Here is a 7,344-nt window from a genome sequence, read left to right as displayed (position 1 = left end):
CAATAAGCAAACCCTATTGGATGTGTCTTAAAAATTCAAAATTTTATCACTTTTTACCACCTCCAATCTCACTAACCTAGATCATGCCACCATTACCTCCTATATATATTATGGCAATAGTTCTGCTTCTGGTGCCTTGTAATCTACTCCCAACACAATAGGCAAGACTAAATATTAAAACTAAAATGATGTTGATTTTCTGCTTAAATGTCTTCCCACCTAATTTTTAGAAAAAATAAATTTAACAAGGGATTGCCTAAATAATAAACATACACGATAAATCCATGAACAGCCTTAAATGCTTTAGGACTTTATTTTAGACTCTGGCTTTGGGTAGACTTGCTCTTAACTAAAGTTGGCCATGATACAATAGGCTTATATTGAAAGATGATAATAATAACCCCAGAAATTTATATTTTACTCTACAGATATTATTGACCATATCACATTGTGTTTCATATAATATAAACTATAGATTAAATGCTCTTAGGTTATCTGAATCAAGACAAATTATACTTCTGAGTAACTGATTTTTTTCCTTTGAATATTTGACCTCTTACCTAGTCATATCCTCCTTTGTATTAGCCACTAGGGAGAATAGTGTCAAACAAATGTTTTCTAATTTGCAAGTATTTCTTTAGGAGCATATGTTTTGTCTATTGGCGATATACCTGACTTTTCTTGTTTTTTCTACCATCTCTCCTTGGATTGACCATTTTTGCTTACTTATTTTTTGGCTGGGTACAGTATACATTATTTATGGTACCAAACAAGGTACAGCTTCCCATATCCCTCCCTTTCTTAAGGGGTCCTAGGAGAGAAACTGTGTAGAGATCAGGAGATTCTTAGTGTGTTGGAGGATGAGCTGGGGAAGGATTCCCCAGCAGCTGAGAACCTCTCTCTTCATCTTGCTCTCACTGGGGTAGTGGTGCAGGGGCCTCTTAACTCCTTGGAGACCATGTGGACCATGAGGTCAACCATCTGGTTGCTGTAGTCAAATTAATTGTCATACTAGAAAATGAGTTTGAAAAAGTGGTTATTGAGGGTAATGCCAGCCCCAGCATCAAAGGTGGAAGAGTGAGTGTCACTGTTAAAGTTGCAGGCATTATTGAGGCACATGGATGGCTCAGTCAGACTCTTGATTTGGTCTCAGGTCATGATCCCAGGGTCATAGGACTGAGCCTTGCATCAGGCTATGCACTGAGCATGGATCTTGCTTGGTATTCTCTCTCTCTCTCTCTCTCTCCCCCTCCCCCTCTCCCTCTCCCTCCCCCTCTCCCTCTCTTTCTCCCTCTCTCAAAAAAAAAACAAAAAACAAAAAACAAAAAACAAGTTGCAGGAGACAACCTGGTCCTCAGGGCAGCCTAGGATGCCCTTGAGCATGGCCCCTCCAAACACTGCTCCACCACCTTCTTGATGTCATCATATTTGGCCATTTTCTCCAAGCAGTGGGTCAGATTTATGACTGACACATTAAGGAGTAGGGAAACTGAATACCATGCCAGTGAGCTTCCTATTCAGTTCATGGGTGACCTTGCTTTAGCAGTGACAGTAGAAGCAGGGATGATGTTTTGGGCAGGCCCTTGGGCAACATGCCACAGTTTCTTAGGTCTGTCCATGATCTTCTGGATGGTAGTGATAGCATGTATTGTGGACATGAGTCCCTCCATGATGCCAAAGTTGTCATGGAAGACCTTGGCCAGAGGGGCCAAGCAGTTGGTGGTGCAGGAGGCATTGCTGATGATCTTGATGGAGTTGTCATACTTCTCATGGTTCACACCCATCACAAACATGAGGGTGTGAACAAGTGGGGCAGAAATGATGACCTTCTTGGCTTCACCCTTTAAGTGAGTCCCAACCTTCTCCATGGAGGTGAAGACTCCAGTGGACTCCACAGCATACTCAGCACCAGCATCACCCCATTTGATGCTGGTGGAATCTTGTTCCTGGAAATGGAGGTGTGCTTTCCATTGATAACAGGTATCCCATTCTCAGCTGTGCTGTGGACTTTACCATGGGTGGAATCATACTGGAACATGTAGGCAAAATAGTTGAGGTAAGTGAAGGGGTCATTTATAGCACCAATATCCACTTTGCCAGAGTTAAAAGCAGCCCTGATGACCAGGTGCCCAATACTGCCCAATCTCTTTACTCTGACATTCACCATTGTGTCTCAGGAATGCAGCTGTCACTGCACCAGAATATGTGGCTGTCTCTCAAATGGGGAGGAGCAGAGAGCATTTTTGTTAAATTCTAATGTTGTCATACAGCAAGCATTTTAAAATTCATCTTAAATCCTTTTTGGAACAACATGAAGTATATTAAAAATGTTAGTGAAATGTTTAGTGAACAGCACTTATTAAACCCTCCTTCCCATTCTAGAGTGATAGGATTCCCCATCACCTACAGGTTTAAATTCAGGCTCCTTTGCAAGGATAAAAGCCTTCATAATATGGCCTTACTCAGTTTCTAGGATCAGTTTGCACCTTTCTATATTCCAGGCACTTAGGATTCCCTCCCCTGATAAGACCACGTACTTGCTTTTCCTCCATGATTATAAATACTAAATATAAGCGCTGAGTAAGGCTTTGTTATCCAGACTAATCAGTGTGTCCTTTTATAAACTTTTGAGAGGAGTGTGGTAGAAACCATTCTCTCATGCTTGCAGTCAAGAAAATTGTATCATCTCAGTGGGAAGTAAGGTGTCTTCATACATCTACTAACAGGCAATCACAGACATGTCTATGTGGCAAGGAGATCTTTCATGCACCTGCCCTTTGCTAGCTGTGGGTAAATAAGGAGTCTTAGGTTTATGACTGCAGCAACTGTTAAATACCTAATACTTTGCAACTCTCCCTCTCATTATGAACTGCAGATGGTTAACTTTAAAAAGTCACCTAATTCTGAGCTTTATATTGTGGGGTTTGGGGTTGTAAGGTGTTTTACAATCACTCTCATTTGATCCTTCCTAAATCCTATGAATTTTAAAAGAGAGGTCTCTCTCTAAATTTTCATATGAGAAAACTGAGGCTGACCATTTATCTAAGTTCAAGATAGCAGAATCAGAACCAGCTTTAAGATTAAGTCAGTTTCTCTTTTCACTATACCAACTACACAAGTTGTTTCTGTGTATATACACTAATTTATAGTTATTCCTCTTTCCATGACGTATCTGTTATCTCTCTCCCTAAAAATTATGTTTTAACTGAAAAAGAGAAATCAACTTCTGGAATATCTTGAAATCATTTTGGGCATCTATGTTGTAATTTCTTTATGAAAGTAGAGTTCCAAAACTGTATCTTTGGTGCTTTTTACTAGCATTGTATGTTTTTTGCGGCTGTTAGGGATTATTGTAAATTGGAAGTTAAATGTAACGTCTATGCAGATACATGAAAATCACACATTAATATTCCTGACCTTATATTGATCCTTGAGAGCATAACTGTGTATCATAAACTTTTGTCTTTTATGGTACCTTGTAGAGCAATAGGCATCACAATAAGAATATCAAACAGACACCCTTGAACAGAGAGCTATGACAAAAGAACATAAAACTGACTTACCATCATGTAATCTTGCTGTATCTTTACTGAAACTATTCAAACTAAAATAGTTTGGGAATCATTCATTTATCCATCCAATGTTAAATAGACATTCCTGTTAAACAGTACTTCCTATATGCCTGGGAAGTACTGTTTATAATATAGTATGGCATATAATCTAGGACTGGTATTGATAAATTATGGCCCACTGGCCAAATCCTTTTGGACACCTCTTTTTTTAAAAATAAAAGTTTAATTAGAAAAAAAATGATAACTAAATCATGTTGTGTTTTTGCTTAAAGTCCTCAAATGTCTTCCTATGTAATTTTTGGAAAAAACAAAGTTCTCAATATCTATATACCCTGTTTCTCCAACCACTCCCTTCTCTCTCTCTAGCCTCATATCCAGCTTCTCTTCACCTTGCTCATTAGGCTCTAGTCACACCGGCTATATGCTGCCTCCTGAACTTACCAGGCACTATTCTTCTCACACCTCTGTACTAGCTCTTCTTCCTGAAAGAATGTTTTTCTTGCTGATATCCTTATGATTTTTTCTCTTACTTCCTTCAGGGTTTTACACAAATATTACTTCTCAGTAAGACCTTCCTTGGCCTTTTTATAGGAAAAATGAACCTCTTAAATATCCAACATTTTTGCTTTACTTTTTCTCTTTAATAATTACAACCATTAATTCACTAGATATTTCATTATGTTACTTATACCTCCCTCATCCACAAAAGATATAAAATCCATAATACCAGAAAGTTTTGAGTAATATGGTCCACTAGTATATACTCAATGCTGAAAGAATGTTTGAGTCATAAGGGCTCAGTAAATTAACAAATCAAAAGTACAAAGTTGTTATTCAAAACTTTTTTCTATGTGTTGTATTCAATGATAAGAGTTTAGATACCTATTCATTATAATCTGTTCAATCTTCTACAAAGACCAGGTATAAAGAAGTGACACAATACTCCTGACTTTGAGAGCAATAGCTGGTGATTTCTTTCACTATTGTATTTCTAAAAGTCGTGAAAAATTTCTGTCCTGCACCAAGTGCTACTGAATGCCATATAAAGATACTTCTCCAACAATATTATTTTTTAAAAATTATACATAAGATTATTTTTAATATGTAGGCCACATTATGCTTATTTACATAAAATTCAGCACACGAATTACTGATATAACTGTTATTTCAAGGGTTGGCCTAGGATGAGATAATTGGGACAGTTATTGATGTTTCCTTTCAGCTCAGGCTCCAATAAGGCTTCACACTAAGTCTGCACTTTTGGAAATTTAGATGTTTATTCATCATAAATTTTTATATTATGTTTTATTTCTTAAATATTTTATTAAGCATTTACCTTAATTACTGAATATTTTTGGCAACCCTTTAAATTTATTCCCAAGGCAAGTGTCTCACTTTCCTTTATGTCTACCCAGTTCTGTTTCATACAAGCTCTATCTAATGCAAGAGAATAAATATAAAGAATACCCTTCACATGCTCATATTTGCTTGACATATTCCACCTAGCAAAACTAGAACTATCTAGCATGCTGACCAGAATGTTTTCTGGTCTCACCACAAAATTTGGACTCATACTTAGCACAAATATGGGAGGGTAGTAATTGTGATTTTTGGTAAATGTTCCAGCATTAAAAATCATAATAACCCTTAACAAAATCCAATTCAATCCTGAGTTTAATTAATGAGAAAATATGTATACAGAACAAACATTAAGTATGAGATTGCATATGGAAATTCAGAATCCCACTGCACACCTAAGAGAATAAACTGAAAGCTATTAGACTTATTAAGAGTTCTTTATAACAGCCATATGAAAAATACAGAAAGCAACAATCTTTCTTCAGACCATCACAAAGCAATTAGGTAATATTTTTTTAATGTTTATTTATTTTTGAGAGAGAGAGAGACAGAGTGTGAGCAGAGGAGGGATAGAGAGAGAGAGAGGGAGACACAGAACCTGAAGCAGGCTCCAGGCTCTGAGCTGTCAGCACAGAGCCGGATGTGGGGCTCCAACTCACAAGCTGATATCATGACTGGATCCGAAGTCTGATGTTCAACCCACTGGGCCACTTAGGCGACACACAGTTGGGTAATATTAGTGGGAAAATTGGATACAATAAAACTTGACTGAGATATTTAATATCTGGACAGAAAAAAAGTGAAGCATCATTACATATCGAACTGAGAAAGAAAATGCTACAAACTTAAAATTTTTTTTAATGTTTATTTTTGAGAGAGAGCATGTGCATGCACAATGAGTTGGTGAAGGAAAGAGAGAGAGAGAGACACAGAATCTGAAGCAGGTTCCAGGCTCTGAGCCATCAACACAGAGCCTGATGTGAAGCTTGAACTCAGAATGTGAGATCATGACCTGAGCCAAAGTTGGGTGCTTAACAGACTGAGCAACCCAGGCGCCCCACGAGAATGCTACAAATTTAAATTGTTACATTAACTCACAGGTTTAGGGTAATGCCAAATAAGGATTAGCGATACTTTAAGAACTTGAAGAAATTCGACTTGCAGAATGGCAGAATAAGACCTCTGAAAATCCACTTCTCCGTTAAAGCAACCAGAAGAACACTGGCAAAAATGCAAAACTATTTTTTTGAGGGGGGAAAGGCATGATTTTTTAAATAACATTAAAAATCCTGTCTTGTTGGGGCGCCTGAGTGGCTCAGTCGTGTAAGTGTCCGACTTCGGCTCAGGTCATGATCTCCTGGTTTGTGGATTCGAGCCCCGCGTCAGGCTCTGTGCTGACAGCTCAGAGCCTGGAGCCTGTTTCAGATTCTGTGTCTCCCTCTCTCTCTCTGACCCTCCCCTGCTCAAGCTGTCTCCCTCTCTCAGAAAAAAAAAAATTCTGTCTTGTTATATAATAGCTGTTAAAGCCAGTAGTTTGAGGCACAATGAGTTAGGAGTGCCCACAATGTCCCATCCCCAGAGATTTGCCACTAATTTACCTGTCTGGCAGCTTGCTGAAAATCACGATTCTCAAGATTTGTCTTTATTTGGTCTTAGTCAAAACTCTCCCTTTGAGTAAGGAGCCCTATCCTCAGGTATTTGTCCAAAACAAGTCAGTAGTAATTGTTTAACTTCATATCTGTCTCAGGTGGCATTACTTGTTGGGGTTAGCAAAACGCTGACCAAAATACATAAAAGAGACAATTTGGAAAGTAAGATGTTCATAAGGAGCTTAAAAAGCTAAGGTATATTCCAAAAATCTTAAATCTAAAAACCCATGTTCAGAGCTATGTACATGTCAGGAAAAGAACGTGAAAGGGCCCTAGTTATCTCAGCTATGACTGACCTTCACACTCTGCAAGCAGAAATGAAAGCTAATGCAAAGTGATAAACTGCCTGCCACAACATTGAAATTAAGCCACAACACACACATTCAGCAAAGAATGAGAGACCTATTTGATCTAAGCATTAAATCTCTGTTGGTTCATTAGATGACCACTAAACAAGCATAGATTTCAATGGCTACACATGACAAAGAATACAGACTGTACATATTTAATCCAGGAAAATCACTAAATGAACAGCAATAATGTTAACAACAGGAAAAAAAAACCTGGAGAAGAGGATTCTGATTTCTAGAATTGCCATATAATTGATTGATTGATTTTTTATTTTTAACAGCCATTTGAGGTATAACTGATACACAAAATGCCGCACATATTTAATGTATAAAATTTCATGAGTTTGAGCATAGGCATTCACCCACAAAACTATGTTCACAATCAAGATAATAAATATGTCAATCATCTTTAAA

The 7,344-nt window shown here is 37.7% G+C and overlaps 1 pseudogene; it reads right to left on the bottom strand.

The window, feature by feature from the left end:
- Nucleotides 1-903: 903 nt before the first annotated feature.
- LOC144240374 (glyceraldehyde-3-phosphate dehydrogenase pseudogene) lies at nt 904-2,233 on the bottom strand (annotated as a pseudogene).
- Nucleotides 2,234-7,344: the final 5,111 nt, after the last annotated feature.

Source organism: Crocuta crocuta, unplaced genomic scaffold (assembly GCF_008692635.1).
Source record: "Crocuta crocuta isolate KB4526 unplaced genomic scaffold, BGI_CrCroc_1.0 scaffold247, whole genome shotgun sequence".
In the NCBI taxonomy this organism is placed as follows: domain Eukaryota; kingdom Metazoa; phylum Chordata; class Mammalia; order Carnivora; family Hyaenidae; genus Crocuta; species Crocuta crocuta.
Note: the sequence above shows the minus strand (reverse complement) of the source record. Positions and strands in the feature narration are given on the sequence as shown.